The following is a 20,780-nucleotide window of genomic DNA, read 5'->3' as shown; positions in this document are numbered from 1 at the left end:
GTGATGGCCTCTTTGACAGCCGTGCTCCATTCTATCACTTTTATCAGATTTCTCCCTTCTCACTCCACTGTCTTGTCATTCACCTTTTCTAGTCTCTCACCCACTGACATCATCTTGTGTCTTTCCTTTTTATTTCCCGTCTCTTTCTTCAATCAGTTTTCTCTTTGATATTTTATTTTTCCTTTTTCTCTATTGGTTTGTGTGTGAACAAGCGCGGATGCAGCGCACTGAAAATGCAGACTCAGTGGTGACAGTAAATCAAGTTTAACCCCTTAATGACCAGAGGTATTTTCGTTTTTGTGTTTTCGTTTTTTTTCTCCCCAGCCATAACTTTTTTTTTTTTCCGTCAATTTGGCCATGTGAGGGCTAGTTTTTTGCGGGATGAGTTGTCCTTTTGAAAGACACAACAGGTTTTAACATATCATGTACTGAAAAACGAGAAAAAATTCCAAGTGCGGTGAAATTGCAAAAAAAAGTGCAATTCCACAGCTGTTTTGTTTGTTTTTTTACCATGTTCACTAAATGCTAAAATTGAGCTGCCATTATGATTTTCCTGGTCATTACGAGTTCATAGACACCAAACATGTCTAGGTTCTTTTTTACTTAGGGGGTGAAAAAAAAATCCAAACTCTGGAAAAAAAAATATAAAGTTGCGCCATTTTCTGATACCCGTAGCGTCTCCATTTTTTGTGATCTGGGGTTGGGTGAGGGCTTATTATTTGCAAGCCGAGCTGATGCTTTTATTTATACATTTTGTTGCAGATTCGATCTTTTGGGGGGTATGGTGGGAGGGTATGAGGAGAATGTATGGTGGGAGGGTATAGTGGGTGGGTATGGTGGGATGGTATAGTGGGTGGGTATGGTGGGAGGGTATGGGGAGAAGGTATGGTGTGAGGGTATGGTGGGTGGGTATGGGGGAGGGTATGATGGGAGGGTATGGTGGGTGGGTATGTGGGGAGGGTATGGTGGGAGGGTATAGTGGGTGGGTATGGGGAGAAGGTCTGGTGGTTGGTTATGGGGGGAGGGTATGGGGGTGTGTATGGTGGGAGGGTATGGAAGAAGGTTATGGTGGGAGGGTATGGGGAGAAGGTATGATGGGTGGGTATGTGAGGAGGGTATGGTGGGAGGGTATGGGGAGAAGGCATGATGGGTGGGTATGGTAGGAGGTTATGGGGGAGGGTATAGTGGGAGGGTATGGGAGAAGGGTATGGTGGGAGGGTATAGTGGGTGGGTATGGGAGGAAGATATGAGGAGAAGGTATGAAGGGTGGGTATGGGGGAGGTATGGGGGGAGGGTATGGAAGGAGAGTATGGTGGGAAGATATGGGGGAGGATATGATGGGGGAGGGTATGGGGAGAAGGTATGGTGGGAGGGAATGGGGAGAAGGTATGATGGGTGGGTATGGGGGAAGGTACGAGGGGAGGGTATGGGAGGAGGGTATGGTGGGAGGGTATGGGGAGAAGGTATGATGGGTGGGTATGGGGAGAAGGTATGATAGGTGGGTATGGGGGGGTTTGATGGGTGGGTAGGGGGAGGGTAGGGGGGCATGGTGGGAGGATATGGGGAGAAGGTATGATTGGAGAGTATGGTGGGAGGATATGGTGGGAGGGTATGGGGGGTGGGTATGAGGGGAGGGTATGGTGGGAGGGTATGGGGGGTGGGTATGAGGGGAGGGTATGGTGGGAGGGTATGGGGGAAGGTATGGTTGGAGGGTATGGGGGAGGGTATGGGGTAGGGTATGGTGGGAGGGTATGGGGGAGGGGATGGTGGGAGGGTATGGGAGAGGGTATGGGGGTCATGGGTCTGTACGGTTAGATGAATGGACGATTGCCTTTCTGACAGTTGTCAGGTAGTATGGGTGATGTCAACTTTGGCTTCTTACAGAGATCTAGTTCTTACCATAAATGTCACCTACATGGCAGAATGTGACAATAAACACGGCATAAAAGTGAACTAATGAGCAAAATTAACTTTAGCTAAAATATTAACCCCTTAAAGATCCAGTCCTGATGCCTGGATGGTTTTTTTTTCCCTTTTCAGCAACCATAACGTCATTATTTTTCGCTGTGTTCCTCTCCCTGGCGGTGCGAGACTTTGCAGGATGTAGGATAATTCATATCCTTTTGTTGCAGTGTTTTTCAGGACATATACCGTAAATTACCATGTAACTTACACAGTTTAGGTTTTGTGAAGCAGATCTTTTTTTTTCTTGTTTAGTTTGTTTTGCTGCTTTATTTTTCATGTTTCACGACAATGAAGCAGCTGAATGGATTGTGCCGGTTATTATCAGTGTGCGGACACCTATTGTGTGTGATTTTATGGTTTGTTTGTTTTGTTATAGTATGGAAAAAATGTATCAGATTTTTTTCATGGTTTGGGCTTTATAGATTTTTACATTGTATATGGTTCATACATAATTTTTTTTTCTTTACTGCTCATTTTTTCCTTGTAAGCGAGGGCTTCATAGGGTCCCCAGTTACAGGGGACGGCGCTCCCTGTTCTGCTTGTCGTCACTGGCAGAGCGTTCTTGTCCTGCCGCTTTGCCATGTTGGCAGAGACCGGATAATCGTGTGATCAGTGACCGCCGGGTCCTACAGAAGCAATGACCGTGAGCATGGTCCTGTTCACATATTGCGCTTAGTGACTGCTCGCTGTGTAGCCAGCAACAGACAGAGGTTGTGATGGAGGCCGATGCCTTCTCCCCGGGTCTCCTTGTCGTTATCACATCACTGGAGGTTTTCGGATTTGGTCGTGGTTTTACGTCTTCCCCGATGTGCAGATATTATTGATTGACTGCTGCGTATTTTTTTTCTGTATTTTTGGCTCTTCGCGCTCTTCCTGTCACTTTCTGGATGTTCACGTCGCGCTGCAGGAGCTGCGGGATTAATGATATTCCTGATTATTTTTCTTTTCCTCACCTCTTGGGGTAGAAATAAACTCGGTGCCGTTCTTGGAGTGTAATGAAAGCTCGGCCTGTTCATCTCCAAACATCTGTGGTTACGACTCGTTTTATGTTTACAACCTGGAGGGAGATTCTACTAATTGGATTTTAGTCCTGGTGCCGATTTCAGCATCGGAAGCCGCTCGTTGTCCTCCGTCGATCTGGATGATGATCACGTAGATCCATCATTTGCGCTGCGAGCGCCCCGGGGTCACGACAAAAACGAAAACACAAATAACCAGATGAGTAGAAGTGAATGGAAACCTCTGTACTAAGAGCTGAGACGAGGAGGAAGGGAAAAGACGAGTCAATCAAGTCACCAATTATCTGCTAGGAACAAGCGCCAACGCCGAGGCACAGAGCGGCTCACCATCAATACTCCACCTGCCACTGCCTAATAATGTTTCTTGCATCTTGCTTTATTTATGGACATTTAACACCAAAAATTATAAGCTGGACCTAAAACAGAAATATGTAACCAAGTGTAAAAGCCGTGATATAGCTACAAATATACTGTGTTACAAGAGAGAACCTGCAGACCTCTGTGATACAACGATATATGAACTGGGAGCTTAGCTTGTAATACCTGGTGTGACCACATGGTGTGCTGTTCAGAAGTAACATGTCCAGAGACCACCCAGAACACTTATGTGAAAGCTCCACCTAGTGGTAGATTTATGCTCTACACCGGTTTGTCACATGCAATGACGCTGGGATCCAAGGGGTAACGTTTCTCCTTGCCGAGAGCGACATCCAATGAAGTTGGGAGAGAGAGTTGCGGATTTTCTTCTTCCTGGAGGACAGCCATGGTCATGGGATATTCGCAGGAGACCAGTGACCAGGCAATGACCTAGTGAGGTCAGATAGATGGCAGTCATGGTCACTGGCACTCTGTTGGCCTCAGGTCTTTCATGCAAGTTGCTTTTCTTAGGCTATTCTGTAATTAATTGGTTACTTGTAGCAATGGGGAAAGAAGTTCATTTGATGCTCAAGTTGGACTTTCCATTGATGAATTTAGGAAAGATAGAAGCGCAAAGTAATGAAATGTTTGAGAAGTGGAGTTCAGACAAAAAAGCAGCCCAAAAATGTCAGAACACACAGAAAAAACAAAGTCTAAGAACCACATTGGTCGCATAAAAGGGCTAAGGTCAAACGGAAAGAGGAGATGGAGGCAGACCCTACAACTGCCTCCATGCTGGATCATAAGAAGACTTATTATAAGGTTCACTGTAGCGTGAAGACGATGGACATGTTCTCCGATGATCGAGACCAGCTTTTCTGTTGTAGCTCCATCCCTCCTCCCATTGGACCCCGTATGTGTCCTGTGTTACTAAATCCTAGTGTAAAGGACTTTTCAGAATTTCTCACTTTCCACAATTTATTAAAAATCACTTTTATGAGAATTGAAAAAGTTTTGCATTTTTCCCATCCACAGTAAAACTGAATGAGGGGGGGGGGGGGGGGGGGCATTAATAATCAGTCTGGACCCACAAAAGGAACCAAGGAAGGAGAGGAAATACTGAGTTTGGGGTGAGGATCAGGAGGTGCGGGGAGATCTGGAGCTGCCTCGATGGTAATCACATGAGAGAAAACTCGACTGTGCAGAAGTCTCTTCTTTTAGGTATTTTTTATTGGTTGTCAGGAAAATATTAATTATTTTTCATTGTTCGGGTTACACAGCCAGGGCTACCTGCTACACCCCCCACCAATGGTTTCTCTGAAGCCAAAATCCTTCTGCAGCCCCTTCCCACTCACTCTAAATTTCCACTCCCCCCCTCCCTTCAGGCAATTGGTCATTCGAACGTGAGTTTATGGTCTGCCAGCTAGCAGAGAGCCAAATGTGTTTCCTGCCCCCCAAGAATCTCTTTGTTCCCAAAGCAAAATACTCAAAGTCACATCCCTAGTCTAATCCCTAGTTAGACCGCACATGGAGTACTGTGTCCAGTTTTGGGCACCGGTGCTCAGGAAGGATATAATGGAACTAGAGAGAGTACAAAGGAGGGCAACAAAATTAATAAAGGGGATGGGAGAACTACAATACCCAGATAGATTAGCGAAATTAGGATTATTTAGTCTAGAAAAAAGACGACTGAGGGGCGATCTAATAACCATGTATAAGTATATAAGGGGACAATACAAATATCTCGCTGAGGATCTGTTTATACCAAGGAAGGTGACGGGCACAAGGGGGCATTCTTTGCGTTTGGAAGAGAGAAGGTTTTTCCACCAACACAGAAGAGGATTCTTTACTGTTAGGGCAGTGAGAATCTGGAATTGCTTGCCTGAGGAGGTGGTGATGGCGAACTCAGTCGAGGGGTTCAAGAGAGGCCTGGATGTCTTCCTGGAGCAGAACAATATTGTATCATACAATTATTAGGTTCTGTAGAAGGACGTAGATCTGGGGATTTATAATGATGGAATATAGGCTGAACTGGATGGACAAATGTCTTTTTTCGGCCTTACTAACTATGTTACTATGTTACTATGTTACATTTAATAACACAATAATCCTAGTAATATGAAAATTAGATTTCTAGGATCTGGGTAATTGGGGCTACGCATGGCAGCGTTTTGTGACATTTTGGGCCATCAGAAACCTGGAAAATGCATTTCTGCCCACCAGTAAACCACAGACATATCGTGTTTGGGCTCTAAAGAACGGTAAAATCACAGGGGAAAAAAATAACGCCAATATCGTTGGCCTGTGAGCTTCCCGGCCAAAGATATGGAAAAAAGGAGTTTTAATAACTTTACAAAATAGGTGTATCTTTCAGGAAACAGCTCACATGTGAGGTCAGCCAAATCGGGAGTCCCGAAGTTATAGGCCCGAACCATAAAACAGGAACATCCATTTTGGGAGGCATTCAGAGCCAGATAGACAGCAGCTAACACCATGCTGTGCTGCTGAAGCATTTATTTGGGAACTCTCCACCCCTTTATCGACACGTCATACCTGTGACAGAGATTTAGTATGTTTTGTATCTTTATCCCTTTAATTTTGTAACTGTTTGTACACATTTGTATTTGTCTCTTTTGTAATATCTTTTTATTTTTGTAAACACTGCTGATTTATTCTGGAGTAAACATATACATTTGCTAGGTTCGTTCTTTTTGCTCTTTGATCAAACCGACACGTATTCTGTGCAAATTCATGCTACCTGGGGTTGGTTTCTGACCCGATATAGGCTTGGTAACAAACTGGCTTATATCTAACAAGGAACTGGTGGCAGCAAAGCATTCTGAGGTTATTAGTGGATCCTGGCGGGGGCGGACCGGAGGTTTATATGTGTATTGCCAACCTGGGACTGGTGAAATATATACTGCCCTCACTGCAGACTGCCCCAATAAACAGCAGATGACAGGGCAGCCCGTCCGGCGACTACTATCCTAAGTGCAGTTCACTGACTGATCTAAGGGTAAGGGGGCACCAGAGAGCTGCAAGTTTCATGACTAAAACTAGAAAAGTAAAGTGGTTTTAGTGACATTGGTTCATCACTGTTACATTAAAAATGTCTCAGAAATTAGATACGAAGTGAGTGGAGTAAATCACCAGATGCCCCAGCAGCCATGTTCTGGCATCGTAAGACGCATCCAGGTGGGATGAACTACAACATGGTCGACAAAGTTCCCCAGATATGGATTTATGCTTTAAACCTAAAATAAGGCGCCATCCAGGAGAAGCGCAAGCTCCTGTTCCAGGTGACTGGGACGATACTTTCATATTTTATTTCTGTGAACTTGTCCAAAGTCAACCACAACATGAAATGATAACATTCTCCGATTGAATGGAGGAGTGAGAGCGGCTTGTGCTCCGTACAAATAAAACATCAGATTGGAGAATTTATGGGCCGTCGATGGCCTCGGGGAAGAGGGGGTCAGGGCTGCTTTGGGACATCTTTAATGGAAGATTTAGAATGGGTCGACGCCATTGACTCCCTGGAACCCAAACTAATACCATTCACAGCTCTGGGTATAAACCACATCCTGGGAAAGGGGGGTTAGGAGAACAGTAAACATGGTTTGATCCAGCAAGTGGATAAGATGTCATTTTACAATTTATGGATGGTCAGTGTCCTGCAGAATCCTCACACTAACAGATGTGTGGATATTTTCAGTCTGGAAACCCAAGTTCCAGTGCAAAGTCTGTCCTCCTACTTGGCATGGGGGGATTTTCAGGCCCCTAAGGGCCACAAGTGCAGGTCTAATGACTGTCTGCCACTTCTGCACCGCTTTCACTTCATGCCTCTTTAAAGTCATGTTTAATGCTCCATTCCCATCCAGAACTTTTCACAATTTGGCTGCTTTCCTGTTAGCACTCAGGAGATCACCCTTCTGCGATACTTTCTGCTGAAAAATCTCCAGAGATTCACCACAAGAAATACACATCTTTAGGTACATCAGGAAGATCGGAAAAATCAGGTACATTGGTGTGGAGACAAAGCATTGTATCTTAATTAACCAGACGACTATTTTTAGCAAACCAAAAAGAATAGTGTAACAATATATAGGTACTAAGGAATCTGATAGCGTAGGATAAAACCAGTCTGAGAGCAAAGCTGCAGTAAATGATGTATTTAAACAAAGCAAAAATGCAAACAGAACTAACACAGAAATTCCTGCAATTCTAACGAGGTGCTGGATCGCCCCCCCAGTAGTGCAATTGGGTACAAGGCCCTAGGGAACGTCCGATAATAAATGGGGTGGAGGTCTTTAAAGGGATAGTATTCGTGACGCCACCTGTGGTATTCGGTCAGGGTGACAGACGCTGCTTAGGGGTCCGCTGGGGTGATGTTATGGCAGCTAGATGGTATACCTTCCCACAGGTGAAGTGTATCCCCAGGGCTTCCCAGAGTGTAGATGATGAATGGTGTGAGGCGCAGTGAAGAACAAGGACACGGGTTGCAGTCTCTTTACCTTTACTGAAGGCTTCAGTGTCCACAGTCCAGAGCACCAGATCACAGGGCAGGCAGAGTCCGGCCGGTCTGAAGGCAATTCCAGAGTCCCTCTTATCCAGGTGGAAATCAGTAGCCTTCTTCTAGCGCCTGAGTGTTGTAGTTCCTCCCTGCTGAGCTTCTTGGTGAGGTCGTCACAACTATTGTAGACGTAATGTCTCTTTCTCTCTGTCCCCCTGACGGATAGGACAAACCCATATGACTGATGGCCTGAGGCTTTTTATAGGGAGCCTAGAGACGCCCCAGCCCCCACAAGTTGCCACCGTGCCTACTGGGTATAAGGTCGGGCAGCCAACGTGGAATCAACTGTCCTGCCAGTCTCTGAAGTAAAGCATAGAGATCCTTACTCCCTCGGTGTTCTGGCTACCGGCTTCTGTGCTTCAGAAGGAAGCAGCCTGCTCCTGGCTGGTCTCCCTCTGATATTCCTCTCCTTTGCTATGACTTCATTTCTCACTCACAAGACAATTACCTTCAGATGTCTCTTTCTTTGGATGCTGCCGCCCGTTGGGCAGGCGCAGCTCCATGAACCCTCGTTCTCCGCAGACCTCAGTCTACATCTGGCTCCCTCTCACTCCAGCCAGCTTCAGCTTCAGTCTGCATCTGCCTTGTTCTGCCTAACTTTCTGTCCAGACTACCAGTTTTACCTAATTGTGAGGAGTGCCCTAATAGATAAAAGCATGGCTCCCCCTGGGGGCCTGGAGTGTTAAGTGTGTTGTGTGGCTTGTGATACCTGGTAAGGTGATCTCCTTTATTGCCTTCAGATATAACATCACTCCCCCTGGTGGAAGAACGACATTACTGCAACGACCAGGACTCTGGGGCGCTGCAGTGCTCAGCACAATATGGTAAATCACAGCAAAGTGAATAGCGGGACGCGACCGTTAATATTAACCAGTCCAGCAAGGATATGACGAGGGAGCAAACAAGACACTTGACAAGGAAGTCCAGTAGGTTATTAGTGTAAATGCACTCCGTACTTAAACTTGGGAATCCAGCAGAAGTGTAGTAGAAATGCACACAGTACTTAAACAAGGAAGTCCAGCAAACCCTGGAAGCTCTGAAGTAAAAGCTGCCATTATCCTGGCGAGTCAGCGGAAGGGTGAGACGGACAGAAGGACACGGAGCTGCGCCTGCCCCACGTGCGGCAGCTTCCAGAAAGAGACACGAACAGAGAAGTGAGAGTGAGAAGAAGTCATAGCAAAAGGAGAGGAAACCAGAAGTAGTTCTGCCCTACACAGGCTGCCTCCTTCTGAGCCGCAGGATCCCGGTAGCTGGAACACCGAGGGAGCAACAGTTCTTTATGCCTTGCTCCAGAGACCGGCAGGACAGCTAATTCCACGTTACCTGCCCACCCTATACCCAGGAGGCAAGGTGGCACCCACGAGAGGCTGGGGCATGATAGAGTCCCTGTAAAAAGCTTCAGGCCACCGGTCATACGGGTTTGTCTTATCCATCTGGGGGACAGAGAGAGACACATAACATCTGTAACATCTTCAACAGTTGTGAGGACCTTATGAGAAGCTCAGCAGTAAGGAACTACAACACCCAGGCGCTAGAGGAAGGCTACTGATTTCCACCTGGGTAAGGGGACTCTGGATTTGCCTTCAGACCGGCCGGACTCTGATAGCCCTGTGATCTGGTGCTCTGGACTGTGGATGCTGAAGCCGTCAGTAAAAAGGTAAAGAGACTGCAACCTTGTGTCCTCGTTCTTCACTGCACCTCTCACCATCCACCATCTACACTCTGGGAAGCCCTGGGGACATACTTCACCTGTGGGAAGGTATACCATCTAGCTGCCATAACATCACCCCAGTGGACCCCTAAGCAGCGTCGGTCACCCTGACTGAACACCACAGGTGGCGTCACGAACATTATCCCTTTAAAGACCTTTTCCTCTTTAATACGGACGTCCCGAGGGCCACAGACCGGGTCAGCCACCGTGACATCCCCCTTGAGAACCGAAGGACCCGGTACTGAGTGCCCCTAGCCCTCGGGGGCGATCCACATACACTGGGACATCAAATGCATCTGGAACATCAGATACATCGGGAATATTCCGAGCATCAGATACATCAGGGCCATTAAAAACATCATGAACAGTGGAAAAAATCAGGAATATCGTGAACATCAGATTCATTCAGAACATTTGAAGCATCTGAACATCATATACATCAGGACAATCTGGAACATCGCCTCTTTTCTTATCTGTCAATTTACCCTGTAAATTATTTGGGATTTTCTCCCAATTTGGTTTTGGATGTAAATCATTTAGTGAGTAAAGATTTACAAAGGTTAAAAACAAACAAGAATAGGAAAAGTAATGACACAACAGCTGGAGTGGGGGTTTTTTTTGTTTATTTTAATTTTTGTATCATTTTTATTCTTGATTCTTATATTTTCTTCCATTTATATTTTCATAACCACGACTTCTTACTCTAGAGAATAAACATTTTAGATATTTTTTGCCTATAAACTTCTATTCTGTTTGTTATCTTTAATTTGATTTTTTTTTTTTATTTTACTTTAAAGAACATTTATTTATCTTCTTTTTTAAAAATTTCTATTTTGAAAATTTAAAAACACAATTTTTTTTATGTTTTTAACTTTAGAAAGTAAACTTTATGAGAATTTTTCATTCAGTTACATTTTATATATATGAAGCGTAGAAGATTCTAGTGAAATCGATTTCTTATTTTTGCTGCTCGTAAACATCTCTGGTGAAGGTGACGGACGGTTAATGACTCTGACGATGTACGGTAGGTCGGGGTCATTACAGTAACTTTATGATATGTTCCCGGAGATCAATTGAACAATAAGACGGGGAAATCACAGGAAGTCTCCAAACCTCCGAAGCAATTTCATACGAGATAATGGGACTTGCTGGCAGCTGTTACATGTTAACCGGCCGCAGGACATCATGTCAGGATGGCCATCGTCTCCAGACGTCTTCAATATCGGTGTTGACAAATTCCATCTCGCTAACGTCCGTCTGTCCATGAAATGCTCGTCGGGAGACCTTCTCGTGGGAAGGAATTATTATACCGCAGGCTGGATGGATGGTGGAAGGAATATTATCATTATTTTATCATTTATGGATCTGTGCAGAGAATCCTCCCATGGGTGGGCACTGACTGCCATAAAGCCCCCAATGGAGGCAAAACATGGACAAAACCAAATAAATCTATTATACAGGCACCACCATCACATGATCGTACTGCACCAGATTGTATGGCTTTCCCTCTTTGCAGCCACCATATTTCAGCTCTGTATGGTGGCATTATTATCTGGGCACCCTTTGGCAGCATTACATGAGCTCCATGTGATGTTATGTAGGAACAGTATGCCACTATATATTGGGCTCTGTATGGCGACATTAGATTGGCATTACACGGTAGCATTTTGCTATTTGTGGTACTATTATAAGATACTATTTATTTGCACTGTATCGCAGTATTATTTCACCACTGATGTGGACACTACGTCTGCATTAATTATGTACTTAAAAAAGGAGGACAAATGGAGTTGTTTTTTTTTTTAAATGTACAAAAATCTTTATTGACACAATAATGAACAGACAAAAAGACAGATAAAACCATGTTCTATAAAGGACACCATAGAAAGTATAGCTCGATTCACAGTAATTAACTTAGTAATGTAAGATGAGGACTTGCTGGTTGAGCTCAGAGAGTCACATTACACTGCCCCCTGCTGTAAGTAAAAAGTGCGTTCAGTCATTATACTATTCCTATGTCTATACTAATGCCCAGGGTTGCATGGTTTGTGGTCAAGAGCCCAAAGTCCAAAACCAATCATCAAAAGTTCCCCAAATTCATTTGTATGATACACAGTCAGAAAATGATCTTACCCGGTACTAAAACTCCAGCACCCAAACCGCGACGCGCGTCTCGCTGTCCGTTGACTCTGCTTCCTCAAGGGGGAGTACTATTCTTAGTCAGGCTGCAGGACCCTTTATCTCCATAGTAACAAGCCATGTGATAATCACATGGCGGCCTTACATGGTAATGTGTTAACGGCGCATGCACCCACGGCCAAAATACCGCCACACCCACGCCACCCGGCAAATGCCCCAGACCCTCGAGCGGGGGCACGGTGATTGCCAAAGCCCCCTGTCGGGTGTTTGAGACGCCAAGCTTCCGGATAGCAAGGGGCAGCAGCGCTAGGCAAGCCAGCGCACCACCACCATAGAGCCTGGATTTACAGTATATATATCTCTCTTCGACAACCTACAATCTGGCTTCCGTTCCCACCATTCCACTGAGACTGCCCTGACCAAAATTACTAACAACCTACTTACAGCCAAAGCTAACAGACAATTCTCTATACTCCTCCTGCTAGACCTGTCCTCTGCCTTCGACACAGTTGACCACTGCCTCCTACTACAGATCCTCCCTACCTTTGGTGTCAAGACCTCGCCCTATCTTGGATCTCCTCATACCTTGCCAACCGCACATTTAGCGTTTCCTACTCCCACACTACCTCCTCATCTCGCCCCCTCTCTGTTGGAGTCCCCCAAGGCTCTGTCCTAGGACCCCTACTTTTCTCAATCTATACACTCAGCCTGGGACAACTCATAAGGTCCTATGGCTTCCAGTACCATCTATATGCTGATGACACTCACATCTACCTCTCTGGCCCAGATGTCACCGCTCTGCTCTCCAGAATCCCAGAGTGTCTATCAGCCATATCCTCCTCCTCCTTTCGCATCCTCAAGCTCAATGTGGACAAATCTGAACTCATTATCTTTCATCCATCTCGCATATCTTCCTTACCTGATCTATCAAAATAAATGAAATCACACTTTCCCCTGTCCCCAAAATCCGCTGCCTCGGAGTAACCCTTGACTCTGCCCTGTCCTTCAAACAGCACATCCAAGCTCTCGCCACCTCCTGTCGCCTCCAGCTCAAAAATATTTCCAGAATCTGTCCTTTCCTCAACCCACACTCTACTAAAATGCTTGTGCATGCCCTAATCATCTCCCGCCTCGACTACTGCAACATACTCCTCGGTGGCCTCCCTGCTAACACCCTTGCATCTCTCCAGTCCGTCCTTAACTCTGCTGCCCGACTAATTAATCTCTCTCCCCGCTACACTCCTGCTTCCCCTCTTTGCAAATCCCTTCACTGGCTCCCAATTTCCCAGCGTATCCAGTTTAAATTACTAACACTGACCTACAAAGCCATCCACAACCTGTCTCCTCCGTATATTTCCACACTAATCTCCCGATATCTTCCCTCACGTAATCTCCGGTCCTCCCAAGACCTCCTTCTCTCCTCCACACTTATTCGCTCCTCACCCAATCGCCTCCAAGACTTCTCCAGAATATCCCCCATCCTCTGGAATTCTGTGCCCCAACACGTCCGACTATCCACTACTTTTGGATCCTTCAAAAGAAACCTGAAAACCCATCTCTTCAAGGAAGCTTACAGCCTGTAAAGACCACACGGCCACCGCAACACCATCGGAGCTACTGCAACCCTCGACCTACTGTCTCCTTCCCCATGATCCTGTAGAATGTAAGCCCCCAAGGGCAGGGTCCTCGCCCCTCTGTATCAGTCCGTCATTGTTAGTTTGCTTACTATAAGTGATATTTGTATTTTGATGTAACCCCTTCTCCTGTACAGACCATGGAATCAATGGTGCTATATAAATAAATAATAATAATAATATTAGTGTATATTCCTCTTCACAGGTGATCAATATCATGTGCTGAGACAAGTTCTTCTTAGCCATAGATGGTAGGCACATAACATTTTAGGCATTTGACAATGGAGATAATATCCGTCCATCAAACCGCAGGAGACTAAAATTAGATAAACCAATTATAAAAAAAAGAATTAACATATACTGTAACAAAACAATAAATTAAAAACAACTAAAAGATACAGATGGAGGGGTGACAACTTACAGCTACTTCATAAAAATGGTGCAAAACACAGTGATTCATTTAAACCATCAGGTTTCATGGTTCCCAGCCTAACGATCCATAGTAATTCCCATCTTGCAAGGAGTTGCTTTATATTAATTATGTACTATAGGGGACATTATCTGAATGCTGTATGGTGGAGGTGAGCAAATCTGATAAATTTAATGGATAAATAAAAGGTATATTTTACTCTACCATTGGACTGATCGCTGGAGAAACAAAAAGTTTCCATCTGCTCTTTCTGGTTTCATCAGAAATGGAGGCTCCATTAATAGCAGTGTTTTATAGGTGATGTACGTGTACGGGGAATAACAACTTCCTTCACCAAACTCTTTGTATTTTAAATTTTTCGGCCACAATGAATGCGGCGCGGCTCAGAGGGTTTTCCACTTGTAATTCATGTTCCATTAATAAAGATGAAACCTGAAGTTGGATGTCTTAAGTGATTATGCTGAAAGGTCATCGCTGCGTCTATCCTGCGCAGGCAGATCCGGGCCGCAGTGTAGACAGGACACATTAATTTCAGGTTGACATTTAGGCTTCTCCACGTGAAAATGTAATCATTGTATCCCAGTATGGAAACGCCAGCACTCGTCCCGGCCATTTACTAATGAACACACAGCAATTAACATCGAGAAGACGATTCATCGTGTTATTCATCATGTAACAAAGCAGAAGAGCCGCTCCGGTCCTCAGATCAGGTCACTATGTGTACGACACCCTACACAGACAGAGGAAGACTAGCAAAAACGAAGAAAAGGAACATGGAAGAGGAAAAGAGAAAAGTGGGAAGATGAAGTGCAGGACTGAAGAAAGGGAAGAGAGAAGGAAAAAGGAAGAGAAGAAAGAGGAAAAGAAGAGAAAAGCAAAAGAAATAAAATGAAATATGGGAGGCAAAGATGAAAAGGAAATAAAGGAAGAATATGAAGAAAAATGCAAAGAATAAAGAGGCAAGGAAAAGAAAGAAAGAAAAGGTAAAAAACACAAGAAAAGAAAAAGAGGTTGATGAAGAGGAGGACAGGGAGAAGAACATGAAGTAACAAGACATAATCTGGAAAAGTGAAGAGGACGAACAATCAGGGTAAAGGGAACAGAAAGGAACAAGGAACAATGGGAATGAAAAAGGAATCAGTGTAAGGAAAACAAATAAAAAAAGCAGAAAAAAAGAATAAATATATGAAAAAAGAAAGAGCAAGGAAAAGAAAGTATGAAAATACAGATAAAGAAGAAAAACATAAAGACAAAGAATCTGTAGACTGAAGGAAGTGAGCGGAAGAAAAAAAAAACAGAAGATAAAGGAAAAAGTAGTGAGAAAAAATGAAATAGAGAGATGAAAAGAAGGAAGAAGTGATCGAGAAAAATGAGAGGAAGGAGAAGGAGGAAACGGAGAGAAGAAAAATGAAGATTGAAAAGGAGAAAGAAAAGATGAATGAGTGCAAGAAGTAAAACTGGAAAAGGAGGAAGGAGGATTGAGAAGCGGAAGAGGGAGAAGATTTGTTGCTCTAAATAAATCCAGTGTAAAGAAAAGAGGAGAAAGGAAACATTTTATATACAGAAAATAAATATACGGTGACGATGTAACAGAATGGACGTGTCCCAGAGGGACGACACAGGGAAATCCGACACATGGGGGGCTTTTTTGACACAAGGGGGCTTTTACGACATGGGGGCATTTCCGAAACATGGGGGGGCATTTACGACACAAGAGGGCATTTCGGACATATGGGGGCATTACTAAGCCAATAATGGCGGCGCTGTCACACATGGCGCTAATTTACAATGTGACTACAGGACGATTTTTGACTTCTGGGCCGCACATCATAGATCAGAGGAGCAGTTGTCCTCATAGCACCAAGAAAACGCTGCAGTCATAAGAACATAAAATGTAAAGCGAGAGAAACCATGGCTACAATGGTCTGCTGAGCGTTATCTCACATGGGGGGCTCTGCTGGCTCCTTGCCCTGCCAGCCCCTCTGCTGCCTCATATTCTGCCGACCTGCGGATGGCTTCCATTGATGCCTCACCTCACCCGCCTCCTCTGATCACCTGCCGTTATCTCAGCCCATTGGCCCTGGGTCACACAGACGATATTTTCATCCATGAATCTCGATCCGTATCTGCTCCATGATAATGAGTCCAATACACTTCGTCATCGGTTTCTACTAACAGAATCTTTCCACAGTTCTCTGCGTTCTCCACGCTTCTCCGGATTATGTAATTTGCTCCTCGTCTCTCAACTCCACAATTATTGCTGATTAATCGGGGTGTGGCCTAACAGGAGTGGGCGTGGTCTTTAACTTTTGGACACTTTGTTACTAAAGCCAAGAAATGTTGCACATTTTGGAGAGAGACCTCATCTTCTAATAAGTCGCCTCATTGTTGTGGGCTCCTGTAAACCATCACTTTCTGTCTCTCTGAACGTCGTGCTCCAGTGAGGGACTATACACAATTGTATTTTCCAGACTTAGGCTATGTGCCCACGTTGCGGATTGGGGTGCGGATTTTTCCTCACCATTTTTGAAACATCTGCAGGTAAAACGCACTGCGTTTTACCTGCAGATTTACCCCAGATTTACCGCGGAATTCCTGCAGTTTTTTTGTGCGTCTTTCACCTGCAGTTTTACACCTGCGGATTCCTATTGAGGAGAAGGAGTAAACTGCTGCAGAATCCGCACAAAGAATTGATATGCTGCGGAAAATACAACACCTCATTTCTGTGCGGTATTTTCCGCACCATGTGCACTGCGGATTTGGTTTTCCATAGGTTTACATGGTACTGTAAACCTCATGGAAAACAGCTGATAATCCGCAGCGGCCAATCCGCTGCGGATCAGCAGCAAAATCTGCAACGTGTGCACATAGCCTTATAGTAAATGGGGGCCGGGATGTGACCCCTGTAGGGACTGCAGCTCTATGACACATTCGGGGGTCCTGCACTAAGCACAGCTCCATGTATCTGTCGTATTCAGAGCGTCCCTATCATGTCCGTGCTGCTCGCCAGGCCCCACACAGCAGTGATGCCCCAATGGCGGTCCTGTGTCCATCACTTCCACTTGTATTCTAATAATGGGGGCCGGGATGTGACCCCTGTAGTGACTGCAGCTCTATGACACATTCGGGGGTCCTGCACTAAGCACAGCTCCATGTATCTGTCGTATTCAGAGCGTCCCTACCATGTCCGTGCTGTTCGCCGGGCCCCACACAGCAGTGATGCCCCGATGGCGGTCCTGTGTCCATCACTTCCACTTGTATTCTAATAATGGGGGCCCGGATGTGACCCCTGTAGTGACTGCAGCTCTATGACACATTCGGGGGTCCTGCACTAAGCAGAGCTCCATGTATCTGTCGTATTCAGAGCGTCCCTATCATGTCCGTGCTGCTCGCCGGGCCCCACACAGCAGTGATGCCCCGATGGCGGTCCTGTGTCCATCACTTCCACTTGTATTCTAATAATGGGGGCCCGGATGTGACCCCTGTAGTGACTGCAGCTCTATGACACATTCGGGGGTCCTGCACTAAGCACAGCTCCATGTATCTGTCGTATTCAGAGCGTCCTTATCATGTCCGTGCTGTTCGCCGGGCCCCACACAGCAGTGATGCCCCGATGGCGGTCCTGTGTCCATCACTTCCACTTGTATTCTAATAATGGGGGCCCGGATGTGACCCCTGTAGTGACTGCAGCTCTATGACACTTTCGGGGGTCCTGCACTAAGCACAGCTCCATGTATCTGTCGTATTCAGAGCGTCCTTATCATGTCCGTGCTGCTCGCCGGGCCCCACACAGCAGTGATGCCCCAATGGCGGTCCTGTGTCCATCACTTCCACTTGTAGTCTAATAATGGGGGCTGTCACCGTGACCCACTTTGGCCCTTTTGCCTTTATTCTCCGTGTTCAGAGAATATTCCTTTCGCCTCTGACTTGGCGCTGTTTTTCTTCCGTGGTCTCTGCGGTCGCCGCGCCTCCTCTGAGTGACTCCATTATAAGATGTCGCTTATTTTTAGCCCTTCACTGAAGCGTTCTCACAGCAGAGATAACAGAGCACATTGCGGAGCGGCGCCGCTGCTCCCGAGCACTTAACGCTGCCACTTTACAATGTCGCGGCTAATTGCCGAGATTCAGCTGATTTATGCCACACATTTCCTCCAGGGACACAGATTCATCCAGTGGAACTAAAAAGTTATCACACGTCCACGGCGGACAGAGTGCTGCCTGCAGTGCAGAGGATTGCGGCACTTCTCCCCCTCCTCTAGTGCATCACCCTGATCCTCTCTATTGTAGTGACCCAGTCTAGAGTGTCCTTCCCGTTAAGTAATCCTGCATTGTGAGCAGCTTCTGTACACTACAGCTCACTCTCTATCTGCTCCTCCACATTACTCCCTGCATTTGTGAGCTGTAATTCTCCATTTCTAGTCACCTCCATTTCAGATGCAGTGCATTTCTCATTTGCTGTGTTCTGACGTGATCTAATGGTGAAAGTCTACAATGACCCATAATTATTGTTTTGTAAGGATCTGAGATGTGAATCCAGTGTCCTATTGGCCAGCTCCTAGTCACATGGTCAATAGGAGGAGCCTTTTTCCAGGCAAGTCTAGAATGTTCTTTAGTCTGAGGTGCGCCCTCAGGAAGAGCAGAGCACACGTGGAGGCTGTTTTGAGTACAAGATCTCCTGCAGGCCTAAGAGCCTGGGTTCCCTCAACAAACATCATTCCTCAGTTTTTAGATTCACCTATAAGTACTTGTGTGCCATGACACACTGTGGAGTTAACCCTGCGTATAGGGCCAGTCGCAGTTCATATTCTCTCAGCCTCCTGCTCGGCTTGGGCCTCCTGCCGGGTCAGCTGGAGACGTCCCTCACGGTCGTCAGCAGGGAGCTGTTCCAAGGCCGTCAGCAGGTGGGGGTCCAATTCTCCCTGGTTGCTAGTAGGGCCTTCATTCTGTGGTTGGACCCCTGCTGCAGCACCACCTCTACTTGTGCTGGCTTCTGCAGCCTCTGAGGCCAGGCTTGGTCCGCTTCAAATTGCACCAGTTTGGTGACCATTTGAGCCTTGGATTTGCCCTGGGAGTCCAGGCCATGGTACGTGCATACCCCAACAAGAGTGTCCTTCTTTTGCTAGTAATACCAGGCTTCTCCTTTCGCAGCCATGGTTGCCAAATAAAAGATAGGATAGCAAACGAAGAGAAAGGGAGGGAATTACCAGTACATACAATTGTCTCAGGACTAAAAAACACTGAGTTCGTTCTCCAAACTTATTTGCGCAGAGTCCTCACAAGAACTTAGCAAGTATTACTGAGAGGAATGATTGCTCAAACCAAATCACTAATGCTCTATGATCCCACCGCTCTGCCACCAATATGTCACGATTCACACCGTGCTGCCAACACTATGTCATGGATCGTGGGTGACCTTTTGCCAGCACATGGCTATCACATGTGCAGGGGGCTTATCTTAGTTATCCCTCCACTGCTACAATGTCATGAAAACACACACAAGGCTATGGACCTATCAATTTACCGCAGGGGCTTATTTTAGTTACCCCACTGCTGCTACAATATCACGAACTGCAGGGATTTATGTATATCCCGCTTTCCAGTTCCGCTTCGGAACTTGCAGCTCTCCGGTGCCCCCATTACCCTCAGGTCAGTCAGGGAAATACACCTGGGATAATTAGTCGCCGGACGGGCCGCTTCACTGTGGACTGGCTAGCAGGCACGCTGCAGCGAGGGAATTATAAATGCTCAGGCCGCAGCCAGATAATAGCTTATAAAACCCTGTTCCATCGCTGCCAGCGGTACCCACCTAGCCCAGATTACACTTCGCTGCCACCAGCTCAGATTTATCACAGAGAGGGGTTCGAGCCTAAACAAATTAGTAGCATAATTAACTTCAGGCACGTGAAAAAAAAGATTTACATAGAACATGAAGAATACGAACTAGTAGTTTCATAGTTTACTCCAAAAGATTAGGCAGTGTTTATAAAAGGCATATAAAGATGTTACAATATGAGACAATTTAACGTATGTACAGCAACTATAAAATAAACAGGTATTAAAGAATAATAAAATTCACATTTTGCTTAAAGGGACACTGTCACCTGAATTTGGAGGGAACAATCTTCAGCCATGGAGGCGGGGTTTTTGGGTGTTTGATTCACCCTTTCCTTACCCACTGGCTGCATGCTGGCTGCAATATTGGATTGAAGTTCATTCTCTGTCCTCCATAGTACATGCCTGCGCAAGGCAACATTGTCCTGACTGTGAGTGCTGCACTAGTCTTTATCTGCGAGCCCCATACATAATGGAGCGGCTGTCGAGCATGTGCAGTGAGCTCCTTTCTACTGGTGAATACAGTGGGCATTCTGCGCCTTCCAGCAATAGTGCGCTCCCCATCTTTAGGTACTTTGCATCTCCTGCCGATAGGTGACAATGTATCTCTGGACAGCCCTATCAAGTATCGCTTTGTGCTCCCGAGTTTCAGCAGATCTGTAAGGTGTCTCCCTTCTTGGTCGCTCCTAATACTTTTCTCCACGTGATACGCAGTGTTAGGCTATGTGCACACGTTGCGGATTTTGCTGCGGATTCGCAGCAGTTTTCCATCAAGTTTACAGTACCATGTTAATGTATGGAAAACAAAATCTGCTGTGCCCATAATGCGGAAAATACTGTGCGGAAACACTGCGTTGTATTTTCTGCAGCATGTCAAGTCTTTGTGCGTATTCCGCAGCGGTTTACACCTGCTGCACAATAGGAATCCGCAGGTGTAAAACCGCTGTGGAATATGCACAAAATCCGCATTAATTCCGCGGTAAATCCGCAGGTAAAAAGCATTTTACCTGCAGATTTTTAAAAAAAGGTGCGAAAAAATCCACACCAGAATCCGCAACGTGTGCACATAGCCTTAGATGACCGCAGGTGGTCATTTTATCGCCTGTTTACGGAGCTGATC

The sequence above is a fragment of the Ranitomeya imitator genome, chromosome 6, assembly GCF_032444005.1.
Source record: "Ranitomeya imitator isolate aRanImi1 chromosome 6, aRanImi1.pri, whole genome shotgun sequence".
Lineage (NCBI taxonomy): Eukaryota > Metazoa > Chordata > Amphibia > Anura > Dendrobatidae > Ranitomeya > Ranitomeya imitator.
This window is presented reverse-complemented; position numbering follows the sequence as displayed.